This window comes from Nicotiana sylvestris, chromosome 2, assembly GCF_000393655.2.
Source record: "Nicotiana sylvestris chromosome 2, ASM39365v2, whole genome shotgun sequence".
In the NCBI taxonomy this organism is placed as follows: domain Eukaryota; kingdom Viridiplantae; phylum Streptophyta; class Magnoliopsida; order Solanales; family Solanaceae; genus Nicotiana; species Nicotiana sylvestris.
The window spans coordinates 146,223,826-146,248,617 of record NC_091058.1 but is presented as its reverse complement, the minus strand read 5'-3'; the positions used below and the strand labels follow the sequence as shown (position 1 = coordinate 146,248,617).

General features: G+C 38.9%; 1 pseudogene; it reads left to right on the top strand.

Annotated features, from left to right (window-relative positions):
• The first annotated feature begins 20,920 nt into the window (after positions 1-20,920).
• LOC104225750 (G-type lectin S-receptor-like serine/threonine-protein kinase RKS1) lies at positions 20,921-24,258 on the top strand (annotated as a pseudogene).
• The last annotated feature ends 534 nt before the right edge of the window (positions 24,259-24,792 follow it).

Below are 24,792 nucleotides of genomic sequence, written 5' to 3'. Positions count from 1 at the left end.
ATATAAAGAAAATCGGAATTGGGCCTCTTCTTCAATTTCAAACCACAGGCCCAAAGATACTCAACCTTCCCCATGACCCGGTCCATTTCAACCCGGGTCGACCCGGTCCGCCCCATAACCCCAAATGACCTAACCCCTCCTAATCTTCATTTCATTTCCTAAACCTAAACCAAAAAGATCCGCCCCCTCTCTTTATCCTCTCCAAGCACCAAGCTCCCCATCAATGACTACCCTCCTCTCTATCACACAGCCACGGACAACCCCCCCTGCCCTTCCGTCTCCTTCCCCTTCACCATCTCCACATACACACACACCACCACGATAGTCCATCACCCCAGCTTTGTTTTCTCCATTGTCGATCTCAAGCTCGACCATGGCTACCTTCACGACCAGCAGCGACCGCAGTCAGTCGAGATCCAGCTCCCATGGCTGCCTCTTGCTGCTTTGCCTTCTCCATGGCGAGCTCAAGCTCGTCCATGGACTGCCTGCCGCCTCCGTCTTCTTCGAACCAGCGACGACCCCTTCCATCGAACACCTTAGTTATTTCTTCTTCTTCTTCATCCAGCATCCATGGATGCCTCCTTCACCTCCCCAACTGCCTCATCGACCTCCAGCAAACCTAAGCGTTCACGTCCCAAACGACCTCCAGCTTGGCGATGCAGCAACAACAACTACTACGTCCACCATCGCTGTTGCTTCTTCCTCTCCAGTCGCAGCTCTAGTCGCAGCTTTAGGCAGCTCACCATGGCTGCTGCTGCTCGACGACCATAATACAAGCTTACGTCCAAACACATAGCTGCTGCTGCTTCCATGACCACACGCACACACACGGAGGAAAAGCAAGGAAGTCCGGTGAAGTTCTGTCAAGGTTTCGTTTGGTTTTGTTTGAGTCCTTTGTTGTTCGTCGTTGGGTGAGGTCCAGTTGAAGTTCGTCAAGATTAAAAGAGAAGGTGGGTTTTCTTTGAATTCGAGATCCATTAGGTCGTTGGCAGTCTTGGTTCGAGTTCGTCGTTGATCCGATCCGGTTAGTTGGTTTAAGTTTCATTTCTGTCTGTATCTTGTTTGATATTTTCAGATCTGAAATCAGTATATGTTTGATTCATTTTCTTGATTATTTCTTCAGTTTGTTTTTATTCATTTGTTCTTGTCTAGTTTTAATATGGAAGTGTGTTGGTTATAATGTTGTTAGATTTAATTTGAAGTTCAAATTGATTATTGAAGTTTAGTGATTTGAATTTATTTGTTTGTTGTTGTTGGTGAATCTGAAAGTAGGTTTGTTGTTAATAGAAAAGGAAATAAAATAAAAATATTGTTCAGTCAAAATAATTCCAGTTTGTTTCTTTGTTGTTCATCATTTAGTTAGAATTTGTTGTTTGAAATTGTTTAAGAATTGGTTATAGCTGTTGTATTTTGGTTAGAATTGATTAGGCGGATTGGATATAGCTGATGGGGTAGAATGTTAAATTGCAGTATTTTCAGGGGTAAAATGGTAATTTCAGTAAGTTCAGAGGGGTATTTTTGAAATTGAAAAATTGAACAATTATTTAATCTGAGTGCTTCATCCACTAGGCATTAATAATATTACAATAGTACATAGTGGGGGACAAGACATAATGGAGTGGGAATAATGCATTTGTTTAATATAGTGGGGGACAAGACATAATGGAGTGGGAATAATGCATTTGTTTAATATAATGGGGGACACGACACAAGATAGTGGGGGAATAACTCTTTAGTTTAATATAGTGGGGGACAAGACACAAAATAGTGGGGAATAATTCATTTATTTAAGGTAGTGGGGAACAAAGCATGCAATCATGGAAATATTTCGGGGAGTGGTTCAAGACAAGAGTCTTGTTATAAATAGAGTCATTCTTTGACACAAAAAAGAGAGAAAGAAGAGACTTTTGGGGAGAGACTTAGAGGATAGAAGGATAGAAGAAGAAAAAAGAAAGTTGAGAGAGTTGACTAAATCTTGAGAAATCAGAATTTGAGAGCAAAAGAGAAAAAACAAGTTGAACTTTTACTTGAATAATTTCAGGCTGTTTTCCCTTGAGTGTTATTTAAAATCAGTAAACTACTGCATCTTGTATCCGTCTCTCTTCTGCTTTGACTGTGATTGCATTCTGGTACTGCTGGTTTTTCAATCTGTTACTGGGTTATTCTACTGGTCGTTACTGGTTTTGCTGTGTTGCTGAACCTGTTTGTTGCTGAACCTATTTGTTGCTGTGTATTTACGCTACTGCTGCTTCCACTGATCTTCATCTTCTTTACTTGCTTTCCAAATACCAGGTACAGAAACTGATACACTGGTACATCTTGTAAGCTACCCGAAGCATGAATGCCAAAAGTGGGAAAGATTTGAAGCTGTAGTTTAATGTAGTCTTTTCTTTCTTTTACTGTCTGTATTTAGAACATTCTATGCGCTGCCCATGTAAACTCTATAAACGACTCACTTTCGAAACTCAACTATAATAACTCGTGAGCATGTAAATAAGTTAGAACTCTTTTTCTTTCATTATAGAGACGAACGGAATAGAAAACATAGTCACTATAGGTCGATCCTTTTAAAATAAAAATGAGGCGTGTCTTGCCAAACAAAAATGCAAATTGTGGGGCCCTCAATAATTGGTCATAATAAAATACTTAGAATTTGGGATGGACGGTTTAGTGAATTTCACTGCCTTCCCCAAAGAAAATAACGCGTTAGACTCTTTAGGCGCGATTTAATTAAATTACATTCTTAAATTCGGGTGCGCATTTATGTGACCCAAATCCAAATCTCAATGGAGTCGGAATGTATTAACAACCACGGGCACATTGATTGTGACGCGGTTCGAAATGCATTTTCACGACGTTGAAATTCCATAAAAAATAAATAATAATAAAAGCGGTTTAAACCTAATAAAAGCACACAAGTTATAACATGTATTAAAATCAGATATTTAGCCATTATAACAATTTAAGTGACCGTGCTAGAACCACAGGATCCGTGGGTGCCTAACACCTTCCCACGGGTCAACAGAATTCCTTACTTAGAATTTTTGGTTCGCATACTTCATTTGGAAAGTCAAATATTTTCCTCAAATTGGGATTCAAGATAAACCGGTGACTTGGGACACCAAAAGTCAAACCTTTCCCAAGTGGCGACTCTGAATTAAATAAATAATTCCATTTCGAATATTGTCACTTAAATTGGAAAAACTCCCTCACGCATTTATCCTTCGGGGTAGGCGCGCAAAAAGGAGGTGTGACAGCTCTGGCGACTCCGCTAGGGAAACAACCCAGAATCTCTTGTTCAGGGTTTAGAATTCGAGCTTAGATAGATTATTATAATTGGCTTTGTTTATTGTCTGATTTTACATGTTTGGGCTTAATGTGCTAAATGTTGTTTTTACCGCTTTGATATTTTCTGAACTGTATATAAACTATGCCGAAACCCTCCTCTTCTCATCTTGGGGGATGTGCTTGCTGGTTGAGACTCCCTATTCTGTTAGTGTCATACCTTGAAATAAGAAAGAGGCCGGACAAGTTATAAAGCCGGACGATCTCGCGGGTCCCCGGTACGTAGCCCCTCCTCGACTCGAGTTGTCCGCTCGGGTACACAGTCTAGAACAAATACCCAGGTTACGAAACTAGAATAACTCAACTTAATGCCGGATCCCTAGTAGGAACGTTTGTTTGCATCATGTTCATTTGACTTTGGAGGCTCAACACAGGGGTTGGGTCTGTCTAGGACAGATGTACCAAAATGAAAAGACCATCCTGATGCATCCTACTTGTTTTCCGTGCATTTATTTGTGTCGGACTTACATGCTGACCGACTTTGGAGTATTTGAAGAATAAAAAGGGGAGAGAAATAGAGTACGGAGAGTTGATTATCGGTTTTAAAAAAAATAACCAATGTCAAAATAGTGTCGAAACTCCGCCGAATTTTTAGAAAAAATGAAAAGAAGAAGAAGAAGAATTTGTTAAAAAAATGGTTGTTTATTGATCGAGAAAATGTAGAAGATAAATAAAAAAAATAAGAAAAGTTTCATTTTTAAATAGTTTGTTGAAAAAGAAAATACACAAAAAGAAAAAAAAAAAGAAGTTTGTTTTATCAGACCGAACTATGCGGGTCTGATTCTTGCCGGATGTGAGATACGTAGGAAAACCTCATCGGTTCCGGCCCATAATTTTCAAAAATCAAAAAATACTTTCCTTTACTTTCTCTCTAGAAAAGTTTTTTCTTAACCCCAATTTTCAAAAAAAAATCCAAAAATATTTTCTTCCAGTCCCTTCTTTGAAAATACTTCCTTAAAAATTTAAACAAAAAAAAAAAAGTGGTTTCCTTCTTTCTAATATCTTCCATACAAAAAAAAAGAAGAGAAAAATCAATAAAAATCAAAATCTAAAATGCGGGTTTCCTTCATTCTGAAGTAGTTTTCCAAAAATACCAAAAAATATCAGAAACAAAAATCCAAAAATATTGCTCTTTAGCTGTTTTTATTTTGTAAATATCCATAAAAACTTTGAAAATATGAGTCCAAAAATATTTTCGTTTTTCTTTAGAAGTGTTTTTGTAAATAAATAAAAAACAAACTCAAAAATCCAAAATATTTTCTTAAAAGTGCCTCTTTCAAAAATTAAGAGGCGACAGCCAAAATCCAAAGAAAATATTTTCTTTCTTATTTAGAAAAAGAGAGAACAAATGAAAATTCAAACAAAAATATTTTCTTTTTTACTTCTAAAATTCTCAAAGTTCCAATCAAAAGAAAAGGAATTTTTAGAAGTCTTTCTTTCAAAAAATAAAAATAGAGTCAAAGTCAAAAATCCAAAAAAATATCCTTTTCTTCTTTTAAAGCATTTTTTTTAGAAAAATCCAAAAGAAACAAAAATAAAAAAAGAAACTTTATTCTTTTAAAGCATTTTTTTTTAAAAAAAATTATTCCAAAAAGAAAAGAGTTAGTTTACTTACTCTATTCACGATCTCCTGAACTACGCAAGATCTGATTCATGCGGGGTCATGATACGTAGGCAATCCCCATCGGATTCGATCATAGCCATAAAATAATTGAGTAAAAAATGAAAAAAAAAAAGAGAAAAAATTTAAAAAAAAGTGCCAAAAACAAAAAAGAGCGGCAAAAACAAGATCAAGAGTGGTTAAAGAGAGGCAGGAATAAAAGAAAAGAGGTATATAGTGAAAAGGGCTAGTTTAAGGCCGGGATGAAACATGCAACCCGTTCAAACATATGGTAGAAGCGTTTAACTGTTTAGGTGCATTGCATCCCAACGTGCGATTTCCTATATGTTAAATGCCTCAAAACTAACAAGGTTGTGTGTGTGAGTAAATTAGCCAGATTTTGTTCAGGTGACTGGTTTTGTTGGTATGCGTTGATGAATGTGCAACCTTACACGCGACCACAAATATTATCCACAAAACTGAGCTCCACTTCCCAGAAGTGTCCATCCTTACCAAGCTCCATATAATCCTCAATCAGATGTTCCCCGGTATAATCCTCGCCCAAGAGAGCCTTTCAGAAAGAATCAGTTCACCCCTATTGGTGAATCGTATTCAAGCTTGTTCCAAAAGCTGATTAGGCTAGATCTATTGCAGCCAGTGGACCAAATTCGGCTGAACCCCGAGTCCCCACCGCACTGAGCTGACACTATATGTGAATACCACTCTGGAGCAGTGAGGTACAGTACAAAGGACTGTTGGACCCTCAAAAGGGCAGTTGAAGATTCGATTGAAGCTGAAAGAATCATTTTTCGGGATGAAGAAGCTCCTGATGTGATGAACAATCTGTTGCCCGCCCATAACAACATGCCAATAGTCGGAATGATTTGTGAAGATGAAGAATTTGATCCGGCACTGAAGGCCATTATAACCATTGCCAAGATAGAAGAAAAGCCATAAAATGGTTGCCAAACATGAAAGTTCCCCATTAGACGGGAGTCTCGGTAGCTAGTCTTGCTATCCTTTCTGCATCCAGATTATCTGAGGGTGTGATCTAGATGTTTTACTTTATTGTCTTACTTTCTTGTATAAACCCTTCTATATTCAAAAAATTCAAAAAAAAATTCAATCAAAATAAAAAAAAAATTAATATTTCACTGTCTAGGAATGTCTCTTCTCTTAATCTTGTCATTTTTCTTTCTTATTCTCTTTTCAATTCTCTTAAATGCAGATTTCAATAACACGACATGCTTGCGGACTTCATGCCCGGATCCTGAAAGCTGTCAGACCTTGAAATAATGAATCAAGGATTAGATCGCAATGAAGATACGTTTAAGAAAATAAAACAAAGAGTTGGAAAAGCTGAACAAAAATTGGGTCCAGATTGGAAAGGTACATACATTGCAACAAGAGTACTGCCAAAAGAGTGCGTTGTACTTGGGACACATCGAAGGAAATGTAATGTCCTTGAAATAACTGTCAATGCAAATGCAGTCAAAAGGTACTATGTTGGATCCTACATATAGTTCTAATATTTTCCGGTTGAGATGACGAAGGCTTTCATTCTCGCTACCCAAACACTATCAACCCTTTGCAAACCCATTTGAGCTGGTTACTCTTCTTTGATTACCCTCTTTGGAACCTGAAAGTATTATTGAAAAATAAAATGAAAAAAAAGAAATTGAAATGAAAAAGAAAAATGAAGAAAAAAAGAAGAAGAAGAAAGAATTGGAAAAATAAGAAAATATATATACAAAAAAGAGGAAGAAAAGACAATGAAAATGAAAAAAAAGGGGAAACGGAAGGGAAGAAGAAAGTGAAAAACAAAGCAAATCAGAAAAACAAAAGAAAATCAAAAACAAAATGTTTGCCTGAACTACGTCTGACTTGATTCCGAAAGGATACGTAGGCGGCCTCTCTCTGGGGTTCAGTCACACAAAAACAAAAATCCAAAGTCCCCCAAAAGTGAAACTGGGGCAAAAGTAATAGTAGTTCGGCAATGATCCCGCCCAAAAGGTTCCAAAGTTATAGTTCAATCCAAATTCTTTTCACCCCAAACCTTGTTCAAGTCTTTCTGATCAATCGGCAAAGCGGTTCAAAATGGGAGGATGGAGTTATTTGGATCTGATACAACAAAATGAGAGGAATAAAATGAGAGAGTCTTATTGGTGAAAACCCACACGGGCACCGTAAGGCGACGGTAAGCAGAGAAAATCAAAATGAGAGTCTTGTTAGTAAAAACCCACACGGGCACTATAAGGCGATGGTGAGAAGAGAAGTGGGGTGGGTCAGCTCGTAAAAGACCATAAAGGGCGCCCATGATCGAAAATAAGATCCTCGCAGCCATCGGTATCAACAGAGTCCTGGCAAGGTTCCTCGGTATTCAAGGCAAAGTTATGATGAATTTTTGAGAGTCGGACGGTGTACACAGATCAGGCATCCAGTCCAAAAGGCATGTCATGTTCATTGAAGTCCGCATGTACTCCAGATAAGTCCTTCTCTCCTTTCCCCGAAAGGGACACTTCTAGTTTTAAACTCATTCTCCATTCAATTATTTGTTTCTCTTTGAATCCCTTTTGGTCTAACACTGTTCCAAAACCAAGACAAAGAAAGGATGGCAAGACTGATTTACAGGGCTTTCGTTGGATACACGCTAATGTGCAAAGGGCACCCAACCTCAGCAGGTGCATCAAGTCAACCTCAACTGGCCATGGCGGCCGATGCTCAGGGATCAAAACTCTTGGAAGGAGAAAATCAAATTAAAACGCCTATAAAGGCAATTGAAGTTGAAAGGGTTGAGTTTCACATGGCTAATCGCCTCAGCGAAGTTGAAGAAACCAAGGTACCCCCAAATGCTCTAAAATTGAAGTTGGAAGAAAGAAGACAGAAAAGAAAGGCCTACAAAGGCAAAATAAAGTTGGAAAGGTTAAGTCCCACGCGATTAGCCACTGCAGTTAGGTTTGAGGATCAAAATTCCCTGATGCTCCGAAAAAAATGATTGGCCTGAACTACGTCTGACTTGATTTTGAAAGGATACGTAGGCAGCCTCTCTCTGGGGTTCAGTCACACTAAAATAAAAATCCAAAATCCCTCAAAATGAAACTGGGGCAGATGTTATAATGGTCCCGCGGTAATCCCGTTTTGAATGGTTCCAAAGTTGTAAATCGATCCAAATCATTTTTACCCAAATCATTTCAAGTCCTTATGATCAATCAGTGAGAGTGGTCAAGGATCAGAGGATACAACTACTTGGATCCGAGGCAAGAAAATGAGGAAAAAAAAACGAGAGAGTTTTATTGGTGAAAACCCACACGGGCACCGTAAGGCAATGGCGAGCAGAGAAATCGAAAATGAGAGAGCTTGTTTAGTAAAAACTCGCAAAGAGTGATATCAGGCGACAGTGAGAAGAGAAATGAGAGAGGTCGACAAGCGAAAACCCGCAAAGGGCACCGTCGGCCGAAAAGATGATTTCACCTCAGAAAGTTCTGGCAAGGTTCCCTGGTTTGAAAACATAGATCCGTTTTTTGGTTCATGAGGAAATGCAAGTTCATGAGGGTCAGACATCCAGTCCAAAAAGCATGTCATGTCAATTTAAATTCAGCATGTGCCTCAGATAAGTCTTTCTTTTCCCCTAAAGGGACGCTTCTCTTTCAAATTCGTTTCTCCGCTCTTTGTTTACCTTTCCTTGAATCCCTTTCGTTTTAACCCTAAATTCCAAAATGTGTTGGAAAGAAAAGGTGGCAGGACCGGTTTCACAGAGCTCCGTTAAGCAAAAAGTGAAGAAAATACCCCGCCTCAGTGGTGCGTCAATCCAATCCCGACTGATCATGATGTTGATTGCCTTCAAAGTAAAGACAAAAAAAAAATAATAATAAAAAATATATATCCCCAACGAGTGTGCCCCAGTGAAAATCCCCAAGCAGAATGAGATGGAAGAACCAAAGCCTTACACGGGCGAATCATCATGAAATCCGGAAATCCAAGTCTGATCAGTTTGAAAGGGGGTCGCCTATGAATCCAATCAATGGCGGAGTTTCTCAACAAAAATGAGGCCAAGACCAAGCAATTGGAACGATCAAGGCCACCGAACCAACCACTGTTTTCAAACTGACAATTGTTCTTTGTTTGGAGAATTGAAACAGGTACAATCCAAAGCAACCGTGCAAGAAGCAGGTGCGACCAAAAGGGAAAAGAAATGCACAGGTGCAAGAAACAGCTTTGCAGCAAGGATTCAACCCAAGAGGGAAGTTTCCGCCGAATTCTTTCCTGCATTTTTACTGAACAAAATAATAATAATAAAAAAAAAAACCCAAAAAAAAACGAAAAAGAAATAAGAAGAAAATTCCAAAAAAGGGGTTAGTTTAGAATCCCCAGTATCAACCTATTTTTTGCCAATATTAGGGCTCCAATCCCTAAGTTGATATTTTAGACATAGGGTTTCCATTCCCTAGTCGCCTTTACCAATATTAGGGCTTCAATCCCTAAGTTGAGACTTTAGACATAGGGCCTCCATTCCCTAGTCACCTTTGCCAACATTAGAGCTCCAATCCCTGAGTTGAGCAATTTTCTTTTAGCCGACATTAGGGCTGCAATCCCTGAGTTGAGTGATTTTCCTTTAGCCGACATTAGGGCTCCAATCCCTGAGTTGAGCAAGTTTTATTTTAGCCGACATTAGGGCTCCAATCCCTGAGTTGAGCAATTTTCCTTTAGCCGACATTAGGGCTCCAATCCCTGAGTTGAGCAATTTTCTTTTAGCCGACATTAGGGCTCCAATCCCTGAGTTGAGCAATTTTCTTTTAGCCGACATTAGGGCTCCAATCCCTGAGTTGAGCGATTTTCCTTTAGCCGACATTAGGGCTCCAATCCCTGAGTTGAGCAATTTTTCTTTTAGCCGACATTAGGGCTCCAATCCCTGAGTTGAGCAATTTTCTTTTAGCCGACATTAGGGCTCCAATCCCTGATTTGAGCAATTTTCTTTTAGCCGACATTAAGGCTCCAATCCCTGAGTTGAGCGATTTTCCTTTATCCAACATTAGGGCTCCAATCCCTGAGTTGAGCGATTTTCTTTTAGCCGACATTAGGGCTCCAATCCTAGAGTTGAGCGATTTTCTTTAGCCGACATTAGGGCTCCAATCCCTGAGTTGAGCAATATTCTTTTAGCCGACATTAGGGCTCTAATCCGTGAGTTGAGCGATTTTCCTTTAGCCGACATTAGGGCTCCAATCCCTGAGTTGAGCGATTTTCCTTTAGCCGACATTAGGGCTCCAATCCCTGAGTTGAGCGATTTTTCTTTTAGCCGACATTAGGGCTCCAATCCCTGAGTTGAGCAATTTTCTTTAGCCGACATTAGGGCTCCAATCCCTGAGTTGAGCGATTTTTCTTTTAGCCGACATTAGGGCTCCAAATTCTTGAGTTGAGCAATTTTCTTTAGCCGACATTAGGGCTCCAATCCCAGAGTTGAGCGATTTTTCTTTTAGCCGATATTAGGGCTCCAATCCCTGAGTTGAGCGATTTTCTTTTAGCCGACATTAGGGCTCCAATCCCTGAGTTGAGCGATTTTCCTTTAGCCGACATTAGGGCTCCAATCCCTGAGTTGAGCAATTTTCTTTAGCCGACATTAGGGATCCAATCCCTAAGTCGAGCAAGTTTCCTTTAGCCGACATTAGGGCTCCAATCCCTGAGTTGAGCAAATTTTCCTTTAGCCGACATTAGGGCTCCAATCCCTGAGTTGAGCAAATTTTCTTTTAGCCGACATTAGGGCTCCAATCCCTGAGTTGAGCAATTTTCTTTTAGCCGACATTAGGGCTTCAATCCCTGAGTTGAGCGATTTTCCTTTAGCCGACATTAGGGCTCCAATCTCTGAGTTGAGCGATTTTTCTTTTAGCCGACATTAGGGCTCCAATCCCTGAGTTGAGCAATTTTCTTTTAGCCGACATTAGGGCTCCAATCCCTGAGTTGAGCAATTTTCTTTTAGCCGACATTAAGGCTCCAATCCCTGAGTTGAGCGATTTTCCTTTAGCCAACATTAGGGATCCAATCCCTGAGTTGAGCGATTTTCTTTTAGCCGACATTAGGGCTCCAATCCTAGAGTTGAGCGATTTTCTTTAGCCGACATTAGGGCTCCAATCCCTGAGTTGAGCAATATTCTTTTAGCCGACATTAGGGCTCTAATCCGTGAGTTGAGCGATTTTCCTTTAGCCGACATTAGGGCTCCAATCCCTGAGTTGAGCGATTTTCCTTTAGCCGACATTAGGGCTCCAATCCCTGAGTTGAGCGATTTTTCTTTTAGCCGACATTAGGGCTCCAATCCCTGAGTTGAGCAATTTTCTTTAGCCGACATTAGGGTTCCAATCCCTGAGTTGAGCGATTTTTCTTTTAGACGACATTAGGGCTCCAAATTCTTGAGTTGAGCAATTTTCTTTAGCCGACATTAGGGCTCCAATCCCAGAGTTGAGCGATTTTTCTTTTAGCCGATATTAGGGCTCCAATCCCTGAGTTGAGCGATTTTCTTTTAGCCGACATTAGGGCTCCAATCCCTGAGTTGAGCGATTTTCCTTTAGCCGACATTAGGGCTCCAATCCCTGAGTTGAGCGATTTTTCTTTTAGCCAACATTAGGGCTCCAATCCCTGAGTTGAGCGATTTTCTTTTAGCCGACATTAGGGCTCCAATCCTAGAGTTGAGCGATTTTCTTTAGCCGACATTAGGGCTCCAATCCCTGAGTTGAGCAATATTCTTTTAGCCGACATTAGGGCTCTAATCCGTGAGTTGAGCGATTTTCCTTTAGCCGACATTAGGGCTCCAATCCCTGAGTTGAGCGATTTTCCTTTAGCCGACATTAGGGCTCCAATCCCTGAGTTGAGCGATTTTTCTTTTAGCCGACATTAGGGCTCCAATCCCTGAGTTGAGCAATTTTCTTTAGCCGACATTAGGGCTCCAATCCCTGAGTTGAGCGATTTTTCTTTTAGACGACATTAGGGCTCCAAATTCTTGAGTTGAGCAATTTTCTTTAGCCGACATTAGGGCTCCAATCCCAGAGTTGAGCGATTTTTCTTTTAGCCGATATTAGGGCTCCAATCCCTGAGTTGAGCGATTTTCTTTTAGCCGACATTAGGGCTCCAATCCCTGAGTTGAGCGATTTTCCTTTAGCCGACATTAGGGCTCCAATCCCTGAGTTGAGCAATTTTCTTTAGCCGACATTAGGGCTCCAATCCCTGAGTTGAGCGATTTTTCTTTTAGCCGACATTAGGGCTCCAATCCCTGAGTTGAGCAATTTTCTTTAGCCTACATTAGGGCTCCAATCCCTGAGTTGAACGATTTTTCTTTTAGCCGACATTAGGGCTCCAATCCCTGAGTTGAGCGATTTTATTTTAGCCGACATTAGGGCTCCAATTCCTGAGTTGAGCGATTTTCTTTAGCCGACATTAGGGCTCCAATCCCTGAGTTGAGCAATTTTCTTTTAGGCGAGATTAGGGCTCCAATCCCTGAGTCGAGCAAGTTTCCTTTAGCCTACATTAGGGCTCCAATCCCTGAGTCGAGAAAGTTTCCTTTAGCCGACATTAGGGATCCAATCCCTAAGTCGAGCAAGTTTCCTTTAGCCGACATTAGGGCTCCAATCCCTGAGTTGAGCAAATTTTCCTTTAGCCGACATTAGGGCTCCAATCCCTGAGTTGAGCGAATTTTCTTTTAGCCGACATTAGGGCTCCAATCCTTGAGTTGAGCGATTTTCTTTAGCCGACATTAGGGCTCCAATCCCTGAGTCGAGCAAGTTTCCTTTAGCCGACATTAGGGTTCAAATCCCTGAGTTGAGCGATTTTCTTTTAGCCGACATTAGGGCTCCAATCCCTGAGTTGAGCGATTTTTCTTTAGCCGACATTAGGTCTCCAATCCCTGAGTTGAGCGTTTTGCCTTTTGCAAATATTAGGACTCCAATCCCTTAGTTGTGCCTTTTAGACTTGAGGTTTCCAATCCTCTCATCAATTCTGTAGATTTTTATGGCAATTAACTCACGAAATTTTCCTAGTGAAACTGGGGCAGAAAAATTTTGTTCGTTTGTTTGTTTTGTTGTCTGAGCAGGTTTGACCTCGAGGCACAGGTATTGAGATGACCTACGGAGTGAGTCTCAATCCAGAATAAAGAAAGGAAGAAAAGAACAAAAAGAAGATGTTCCCAAATATTGGAGCAAACAAAGTGCAGATCGCTCAAAATCTGATTGAAGTCCCGAGCTCCGCCAATCCCGCTTCACTCAATACTGCAGAAATAAACAAGCACCTACAACTTACAAGCATCAAGATTCGGATCGAAGTCTACAAACAGAATCAGCTAAGACTCAAGATCAAGTTGCAAAAGAATTATAGATAGGAATCTTGTAACTAGTGGTTGATAGGTATAGGTAGCTAGTTCAGTTTCAATTTTCTTTGGGTTGTAATAAGGAGGTCGGTAAAGCAGTAGTAATAGCATGCAACAACAGTAACAACAATATTACAGTCCCATGGTAGTCCCAGCTACCAAAACTTCCCGAACTACATTGACCTGATTCCCCTTTAGCCAGGGATATGTAGGAAACCTTTGAAGCAAAGGTTCGGTTAAATCTCTTTAAAAAAAAATGCTTCACACGGAGTACTCGGATGGGCAAAAATCGCTCACTTTATCTTTGCACGAAAACTCTTCGTGTTTTCGGACAAAGAGGGGAAGCTGTAAGTACGTGATTTTTGCCCTATAAGAGAATTACTCCCAAAAAAATTCAAAATAAAATAATTTTCCTTTGTGTGCAATTTTGAGAAGTTTTCGTGGCATTTTCAATAATTATGTGTATTTGTCCATGCATGTTTATTTGTTAAATTAATAAAAAAAATACAAAAATATATCACATTTGCATTTAGGATTTAAGTTTACAATTAGAAGTAATTTAGTTTGTTTTACAAGAATGAAAATTACAAAAATATGCATCGTTTGCATTTTTAGCATTCAATGTCAAATTGTGCAATTTTGTTTTAATGGGTGTTTAATTATGTATGATTAATGTTGCTAGGAATTAGTTAGTATTTTTGATAAGTTAATTTAGTTTATAACTTAATTTAGAGTTTTAGTTTTATTAATTAGAAAGTAAAAGAAAATAGAGCCAAAAATATAAAGAAAATCGGAATTGGGTCTCTTCTTCAATTTCAAACCACATGCCCAAAGATACCCAACCTTCCCCATGACCCGGTCCATTTCAACCCGGGTCGACCCGGTCCGCCCCATAACCCCAAATGACCTAACCCATCCTAATCTTCATTTCATTTCCTAAACCTAAACAAAAAAGATCCGCCCCCTCTCTTCATCCTCTCCAAGAACCAAGCTCCCCATCAATGGCTACCCTCCTCTCCATCACACAGCCACGGACAACCCCCCCTGCGCTTTCGTCTCCTTCCCCTTCACCATCTCCACATACACACACACCACCACGATAGTCCATCGCCCCAGCTTTGTTTTCTCCATTGTCGAGCTCAAGCTCGACCATGGCTATCTTCACGACCAACAGCGACCGCAGTCAGTCGAGATCCAACTCCCATGGCTGCCTCTTGCTGCTTTGTCTTCTCCATGGCGAGCTCAAGCTCGTCCATGGACTGCCCGTCGCCTCCGTCTTCTTCGAACCAGCGACGACCCCTTCCGTCGAACACCTTCGTTGTTTCTTCTTCTTCGTCCAGCATCCATGGATGCCTCCTTCACCTCCCAGCTGCCTCGTCGACCTCCAGCAAACCTAAGCGTTCACATCCCAAATGACCTCCAGCTTGGCGACGCAGCAACAACAACTACTGCGTCCACCATCATTGCTGCGTCTTCCTCTCCAGTCGTAGCTCCAGTCGCAGCTTCAGGCAGCTCACCATGGTTGCTGCTGCTCGACGACCATAATACCAGCTCACGTCCAAACACATAGCTGTTGCTGCTTCCATGACCACACGCACACACACGGAGGAAAAGCAAGGAAGTCCGGTTAAAGTCCGGCGAAGTTCTGTCAAGGTTTCGTTTGGTTTTGTTTGAGTCCTTTGTTGTTCGTCGTTGGGTGAGGTCCAGTTGAAGTTCGTCAAGGTTAAAAGAGAAGGTGGGTTTTCTTTGAATTCGAGATCCGTTAGGTCGTTGGCAGTCTTGGTTCGAGTTCGTCGTTGATCCGATCCGGTTAGTTGGTTTAAGTTTCATTTCTGTCCGTATCTTGTTTGATATTTTTGGATTTGAAATCAGTATATGTTTGATTCATTTTCTTGATTATTTCTTCAGTTTGTTTTTATTCATTTGTTCTTGTTTAGTTTTAATATGGAAGTGTGTTGGTTATAATGTTGTTAGATTTAATTTGAAGTTCAAATTGATTATTGAAGTTTAGTGATTTGAATCTATTTGTTTGTTGTTGTTGTTGAATCTGAAAGTAGGTTTGTTGTTAATAGAAAAAGAAATAAAATAAAAATATTGTTCAGTCAAAATAATTCCAGTTTGTTTCTTTGTTGTTCATCATTTAGTTTGAATTTGTTGTTTGAAATTGTTTAGGAATTGGTTATAGTTGTTGTATTTTGGTTAGAATTGATTAGGCGGATTGGATATAGCTGATGGGGTAGAATGTTAAATTGCAGTATTTTTCAGGGGTAAAATGGTAATTTCAATAAGTTTGGAGGGGTATTTTTGGAATTGAAAATTTGAACAATTATTTAATCTGAGTGCTCCGTCCACTAGGCATTAATAATATTACAATAGTACATAGTGGGGGACAAGACTTAATGGAGTGGGAATAATGCATTTATTTAATATAGTGGGGGACAAGACATAATGGAGTGGGAATAATGCATTTGTTTAATATAATGGGGAACAAGATACAAGATAGTGGGGGAATAACTTTTTAGTTTAATATAATGGAGGATAAGACACTAAATAGTGGGGAATAATTCATTTATTTAAGGTAGTGGGGAACAAAGCATGCAATCATGAGAATATTTCGGGGAGTGGTTCAAGACAAGAGTTTTGTTATAAATAGAGTCATTCTTTGACACAAAAAAGAGAGAAAGAAGAGACTTTTGGGGAGAAACTTAGAGGATAGAAGGATAGAAGAAGAAAAAAGAAAGTTGAGAGAGTTGACTGAATCTTGAGAAATCAGAATTTGAGAGCAAAAGAGAAAAAACAAGTTGAACTTTTACTTGAATAATTTCAGGTTGTTTTTCCTTGAGTGTTATTGAAAAATCAGTAAACTACTGCATCTTGTATCCATCTCTCTTCTGCTTTGACTGCGATTGCATTCTGGTACTGCTAGTTTTTCAATCTGTTACTGGGTTATTCTACTGGTCGTTACTGGTTTTGCTGTGTTGCTGAACCTGTTTGTTGCTGTGTATTTACGCTACTGCTGCTTCCACTGATCTTCATCTTCTTTCCTTGCTTTCCAAATACCAGGTACACAAACTGATACACTGGTACATCTTGTAAGCTACCCGAAGCATGAATGCAAAAAGTGGGAAAGATTTGAAGTTGTAGTTTAATGTAGTCTTTTCTTTCTTTTACTGTCTGTATTTAGAACATTCTATGCGCTGCCCATGTAAACTCTTTAAACGACTCACTTTCGAAACTCAACTATAATAACTCGTGAGCATGTAAATAAGTTAGAACTCTTTTTCTTTCATTATAGAGACGAACGAAATAGAAAACATAGTCACTATAGGTCGATCCTTCTAAAATAAAAATGAGGCGTGCCTTGCCAAACGAAAATGCAAATTGCGGGGCCCTCAATAATTGGTCATAATAAAATACTTAGAATTTGAGATGGACCGTTTAGTGAATTTCACTGCCTTCCCCAAAGATAATAACGCGTTAGACTCTTTAGGCGCGATTTAATTAAATTACATTCTTAAATTCGGGTGCGCATTTATGTGACCCAAATCCAAATTTCAACGGAGTCGGAATGTATTAACAACCACGGGCGCATTGATTGTGACGTGGTTCGAAATGCATTTTCACGACATTGCAATTCCATAAAAAATAAATAATAATAAAAGCGGTTTAAACCTAATAAAAGCACACAAGTTATAACATGTATTAAAATCAGATATTTAGCCATTATAATAATTTAAGCGACCGTGCTAGAACCACGGGATCCGTGGGTGCCTAACACCTTCCCTCGGGTCAACAGAATTCCTTACTTAGAATTTTTGGTTCGCAGACTTCATTTGGAAAGTCGAATATTTTCCTCGAATTGGGATTCAAGATAAACCGGTGACTTGGGATACCAAAAGCCAAACCTTTCCCAAGTGGCGACTCTGAATTAAATAAATAATATCATTTCGAATATTGTCACTTAAATTGGAAAAACACCCTCACGCATTTATCCTTCGGGGTAGGCGCGCAAAAAGGAGGTGTGACAGGATGTACTCCGTTTCCCGGAGCGACTATATGCTCATTCTCGCCATGAGGACCAAGGCCGGTGTCTGTGTAAGTAGGCACTGCTTGAGAGTTTGACATGTTGATTCCTGAAATCAAACACACTTACGAGAACAAGTGTAAAAGCAGTGTGTGTTATGAAGATTAATACTAGGCAATCACTATTATCCTTAGCCCCACGGTGGGCGCCAAACTGTTTACCTTAAAAATTGGATAATAATTAAATATATAATGTGATTTTAAGGATACGTGATTTCACCTAATACCAATTGATTAACTTAAAGATAAGTGATGAGAATTGACAAGAATGTAAAACAAATCAATGCATGGACAGCGCCCTCGAGATTAGTAAAGTAAGAACAATTAAATAACAAAAAGTTGATAAACCAGAGAAAGAGAAAAATGTTATATTGCCTTGATTAGTATGAGTGTAAGATATTTACAAATGATGAGAACTCCCCTTTATATGCTAGAGGAATCCTAATTATAGTACAATTCTAATTATGAAAGTAAATCCCATGATTGGTACAAATAACTGCCCTTGATTTGATCTGTTCCGAGATTTTCGCCGTGATCTTTGTCCGGTTATAGATATCTCGCCTTTCTATTATTGCACTTCACTCAAAGTCGGTCATACTTAGTCTCGTAGTCGGTTATAGATATCTCAATTTTATTCATAAGGATAGATATTACCAGTGCGTGATTCTGAGGCTATTCGATTCCTTCTGCATCCTCATCTTTGAAAGATAAGGTATCCTCTAGTAAGTAATCCCGAGTACGTTTCTCCCTTGTGATTGTCACTTCGCTGCATTTGAATACCAGGCCTTGAGGAACATTGACCCCACTGACGATCATATGAACCACATGTTGCGGTTCTTCCTGTTCGTTTTTCCTATTTGCGTCCCTGTCTTTGAATTGGTTTTTAGGTCGGCCACTCAAGAACTCTTAAAGTTGACCCTCGTTGAATAAACGAGCTACCTCCTCACTTAACTGTCTGCAGTCTTCGGTTCTATGACAATGGGTTCCATGGTATTTGCATAATTGATTTGGATTCTTTTGAGCTGGATCGGCCAGTAGAGGTCTGAGCCACCTAGTATCCTTGATTCGTCCAATGGCTGACACAATACCTGAAGCATCGACGCTGAAGTTGTATTCTAACAACCGTGGCACTTTTTTAGGCTCGACATGTTTATCTAAGGCACTCTTACTCATGAGCCCTCAGGAATTTTAACCTCGATTATTCCTTCGATCATTTCGAACGAGATTACGTCCTGGTCCATTATTTCTACGATCTGCGCTATATAGTTGGTACCGATCTCTATTCGATCGGGGCTCTCTGTCGATGTCTCTTTGAATCCTGCCTTCGGATCTATTTGGGTAAACAGAACCGGATGGGGCTCCCAACTGATTATCCTCGACTCTGATCTTTGACTGGTACCGGTTATGCACATCAGCCCACGTCATCGTTGGATATTCAATCAAATTCTGCTTTAGTTGACGTGATGCTACTAAACTTCACTTATTTAAAGCCTGAGTAAAGGCTTGGAAAGCCCAATCATTGGTAACAAAGGGTAGGTCCATGCGCTCCATCTGAAATAGAGATACGAATTCCCTTAGCATTTCATTTTCCTTTTGTCTTACTTTTATGAGGTTTGATTTCCTGGTCGCGACCTTTATTGCTTCGGCGTGTGCCTTTAAGAACAAATCGGTGAGTATGGAGAAAGAATCAATGGAATTGGGCAGCAAATTGTGGTATCATATCATTGCCCCCTTCGATAAAGTTTCTCCAAATTTTTTCAACAAAACGGATTCAATCTCATCATCTTCTAAGTCATTTTCCTTTATTACGCATGTGTATGAAGTGATGTGTTCATTAAGATCGATGGACCTGTTGTAATTGGGGATGTCCGACATACGAAACATCTTAGGAATGGGCTTCGGAGCCGCACTTTGAGGAAAATGCTACTACACAAACTTCTTTGAATCCAAACCCTTTAGGATCGGGAGTGCCCTCGGTATTTGGTCAACTCGTGAGTTGTATGTTTCTACCTTTTTGTCATTAGCTTCGAATTTCTTTCACCTGATTCTATCCGTTTAGTGAGCTCCTCAAGCATTTTCATAATGGCGGGCTCAGTTCCCGATCCATTATCGTTCAATTTCTCCTGTACAGGTTTGACCCTATGAACAACTTCCTATGATGTATCGAGTTCGATTCTGCTTGGTGCCCGATTCTAGAGTTGCGCTATTGCAACCTGCTGAGTTTGTAACTTTTCAAATATCATTTGAAGGCTAATATCGCTTTCTTCACCGCTCTGTGCATTCTGATCGGCTTCCCAGTCGTCTCTGCGGACGCTATTTTCAGGGTCAACCCCTAAATTTTCATGAATCACAACATGAGGATTGACATCGATTGGATTTACGGCATGTGGTCCATTTACAGCCCGTGGTCCATCGGGATTGATTGGAGGTACTCCGTTTCCCGGAGCGACTATATGCTCATTTTCGCCATGAAGACCAAGGCCGGTGTCTGCGTAAGTAGGCACTTCTTGAGAGTTTGACATGTTGATTCCTGAAATCAAAGACACTTACGAGAAAAAGTGTAAAAGCAGTGTGTGTTATGAGGATTAATACTAGGCAATCACTATTATCCTTAACCTCACGGTGGACGCCAAATTGTTTACCTTAAAATCTGGATAATAATTAAATATATAATGTGATTTTAAGGATACGTTATTTCACCTAATACCAATTGATTAACTTAAAGATAAGTGATGAGAATTGACAAGAATGTAAAACAAATCAATGCTTGGACAACGCCCTCGAGCCGATGAACCCTCGAGATTAGTAAAGTAAGAATAATTAAAGAACAACAAGTTGATAAACTAGAGAAAGAGAGAAATGTTATATTGCCTTGATCAATATGAATGTAAGATATTTACAAATGATGAGAACTCCCCTTTATATGCTAGAGGAATCCTAATTATGGTACAATTCTAATTACGGAAGTAAATCTCATGATTGGTACAAATAACCGCCTTTGATTTGATCTGTTCCGAGATTTCTGCCTGATCTTTGTCCGATTACAGATATCTCGCCTTTCCATTATTGCACTTCACTCGAAGTCGGTCATACTTAGTCTCGATTGCTGCTGGCCTCGGTCTCGACGGACACCTCGATTCTTGAATTCGACACCTCATCTTCGTGCTATAGCCCGATCCATTACGAGGCTAACCCTCAATGTGATCCCCTAGTCTCGATTAAATAGCAAAATCGGGCAAGCCCGATTTTAACCGTATACACCTACTATTATATTTGAGAAGACTTATCTATTGGGAACACGGGAACACTAAAGCCTTCTATACCTAAAAGTATTTAAAATCGTATTATCTTTAACGTGTCATTAAACCGAGAAGGCTAAAATTAAAAGTTTAAAAATATAAGAATATGTGTACGTATAGAACAGAGAACCAAATACATATAAGGGAGAAGAAAAAGTTCTTGATAGGCCAGGTGTCTCACTTAAGTGGGAAAAGTTTGGTTTTGTTGACTTGACATAATAACAAACTATTTCGGTAACGACGGTAAAATGTTTTATTTTTAAGCATTTCTTCCGACCCTGGTGCAACGGACAACCATGGAAATCAAAAATACAATGTTGCTCCTTTTCCTGCAACTTTTGCCATTCTTCTGCTTTTCTGTCGCAGCTAACAGAAATAGTACGAACCAGAATTTTTCCCTAGGAGATACGCTTGACGCAGAGAAATCCATAACTATTGGCGTAACCATGGTCTCTTCAGGTGGAACCTTTGAGATGGGCTTCTTTACACTAGGTAATCGTTCCAACTATTATATTGGTATATGGTATAAACAAATAACTCCACAAACCACAGTTTGGGTAGCAAATAGAGAAACTCCTATTTCTTTTACCGAAATGGACACCGCACAGCTCAAAATTATACAGGGCAACTTGGTGCTTCTCAATGGGTCTGGACTCTCAATTTGGTCGACAAATATTAATGACTCAAGCACGTCGACGAAAACTGTAGTGGCGATTCTTCGTGATGATGGGAATTTAGTTTTGAAGAATGGGTCCAATTCATTGTGGCAAAGTTTTGATCATCCGAGCGACACGTTTTTGTTTGGTTCTAAACTTTGATACAATAAAAGAACTAAAACAAAGCAAGGTCTCACTTCTTGGAAGAACTATGAAGATCCTAGTCCAAGGCTATTTTCCTTTGAGATGGAGACGATCGGTGAGCTCACCCTTAAGTGGAACAAAACTGTACAGTACTGGTCAACTGGACCTTGGAATGGACACACTTGGTCCAAGGCGCCACTAAAATCAAACCCTACGTACAACTTCTCATATATAAACAACACGGATGAGGTCTATTTTACATATTTTATCTTTAATCCTTCAGTCTTAACAAGATTCATAATAAATGTGACGGGGGAAATTAAGACTCTTACATGGTTGAATAGTACCAAGCAGTGGAATATGTTTTTAACTTTACCAGAAAAACCATGTGATGTATACGGTTACTGTGGTGTATATGGTGCCTGCAATGACAGCTCAAATATTACTGCGGCGTTGTGTGATTGTTTGCCTGGTTTCACTCCTAAGTCAATCAAAGATTGGAACTTAAACAACTTATCTGGTGGTTGTGTGAGGAAAACAAGTCTAAAGTCATGTGCTAATTCTAGTGCTTTTACTAATTTGGAGGAGGACAAGTTTTGGATGCACCCCCATATGAGATTACCAGTGGATAATCACACTCATTCTTTTGGTAGTGCATCAATATGTAAATCAACTTGTTTAAAGAACTGCTATTGTACTGCTTATATTTTTTATGGTAACAAATGTCTAAATTGGGAAGGAGACCTCTTCAACTTGCAACAACTCTCCCAAGATGATGCTAGTGGAATGACTATTTATGTCAAATTAGCTGCTTCTGAATTTTTAATTCCCAAAGGTATTCAAAAACTATTTAGCCTATCAGGTTACAAATATCAGTTTTTAATTATTTATGCTTTTTCCCGAGTAGTTGCAGACGAAACACACAAGTCAAGAAGGCTAAAAGTTGTTCTTCCTACTACAATTGCCACTAGTCTTTTACTGTGCAGCTTTATCTACCTATTTTATAGAACGAGGAGAGCGAGAACAAAAGGTACATAAGTGCAAATTCTCTGTTGTTGTTGAATTATACACGGCTTAATTCAGAATTACATATATTCTACCCTTTTCTTTCTATCAAGAAAATCCACGACCAAGCTGGTTGAGTACTGAAGAGGGAGAAAACAACATAATAAATGAAGAGGATGAGAAAGGCATTGATGTTCCTTTCTTTAGTTTGGAAAGCATTTTAGCAGCGACGGATAACTTCTCAGATGAAAATAAATTAGGACGCGGTGGTTTTGGTCCTGTTTATAAGGTTATTGCTAAGTACTAGTATCAATTTTTTTAGTTAAACCTTTTATTTATAAGCTGTGAATTTGTTAAGCTAATACAATTGACTGAAAATATTTTCAGGGAAAACTTCAAGGAGGAAGAGAAATCGCAATCAAAAGGTTGTCAACTGAGTCGAGCCAAGGCATAAATGAATTCAAGAATGAAGTAGTATTGATTGCAAGACTTCAACATCGAAATCTTGTTAAACTTGTGGGTTACTGCATCCAAGGAAATGAAAAGATCTTACTCTATGAATATATGCCAAACAAAAGTTTAGACACCTTCATTTTTGGTTAGTCTTCGCATGATTTCTTATTTAACAATATAAACTGCGATTCTTATTATTAATTATTACCATTTTTTAATGTTAACTGCACAAGATGAAAGACATCATGTGCTATTAGATTGGAAGAAGCGACTTGATATCATCTTTGGTATTGCTCGAGGGCTTCTTTATTTGCACCATGATTCAAGATTGAGGATCATTCATAGAGATTTTAAGACAAGTAATATATTATTGGATAAAGAGTTGAACCCTAAGATTTCAGATTTTGGTTTAGCAAGGATCGTCCAAGGGAATGTTACAGAAGCAAATACAAACAAAGTTGTGGGAACGTAGTAAGGCTATCTGCAATCACTCTAATTTTAGAACTTGAATATTTAATCTATCACTTCTTAAAATTTTCGGTAATATTATTTATAACTTGGCGTTGTACAATGGTTATATTTCTCCGGAGTACGCATTAGATGGATTATTCTCAATCAAGTCAGATGTTTTTAGTTTTGGAGTAGTTATGCTTGAGATAATATGTGGCAAGCGAAATACAGGATTTTATCAAGAGGGAGGAAGCCTTAAACCTCCTAGGTTATGTGAGTGAAGATTTCTTAAACTCTAGGTCCTCTTTTTTTTTTTTCTTCCTTTTAATGTTTAGTTAATTAGTAATTGTATTACCTCTTTTTCTAACTCTTTTTTTTTCTTTTCCCTCTTTTCCCGATCTAAAATTACATTTCAGGCATGGAGATTATGGAACGAAGGAAATGCTACGAGTTTAGTTGATGCATCCGTACATGAATCATGCAATGAAGAAGATGCATTGAAATGCATTAGTATTGCACTCTTGTGTGTACAAGAAGATGCTAGCATGCGTCCAAGCATGCCAGATGTAACTATAATGCTCAGTAGTAAAAATACATCTCTTCCAAAACCTAATAAACCAGCTTTTACAGCAAGAACACGTGCTTGTAGCACATCAACTTCGTCGTCTAGTAAATCCTACATCAACTCCAATAATGAGTTGACAGTTACTCTAGAGGATGGGCGATAGCCCAACATTCAAAGTTAATTGGGTTTATCCTAAATATGAATTGGCAGAAACTAGAAATTATACTCCATCTTGGTTTATTTGTATGTCTCTTGTTTACTCTTTCTTCTTTCTGAACATTATTTTGTTCTTTTATGTAAATTTCTTATCTGAAGATTTTGGTATTTCATTTTATTGATGTATTTGTCCGTGTACTTTTGGCTCTACCATGGTGCAAAGGAAGATTCTGAATCCTGTCAAACTTATCTGCAACAATAACCCTCGATAATACTAGCATTTCATTATAACTGGGAAATTTCTTTGGAACCAGCTTTAATATTATATTTTATCTCTTTATAACAATCTTTTACTTCTAATTGCAACATTGATTATTTTAAAGATAGATTCTTTTTAAAATTTTCTTTCTATAATAGTTTTCCCAGACCACACTTTGAAAGATTTTGCTAGGTCATCGTTGTTGTATAACAGTTTCACTCAAATACTTTTTATTCATTATTCTATGATAACAAAAAAAAAGTCATCTATTAATTATATTTTATTAGAGACATAACTTTAATAAATTTTATGAGTTTCAATGAGGATTTTGGAACAACAAAAATTCTTGTTAATTAAGAAGGGGAGAAACTAAAAGATGAAGTTAAAACTTTGTGTATTCTACCATTTTCCACACATTTCACCTTATTAATAT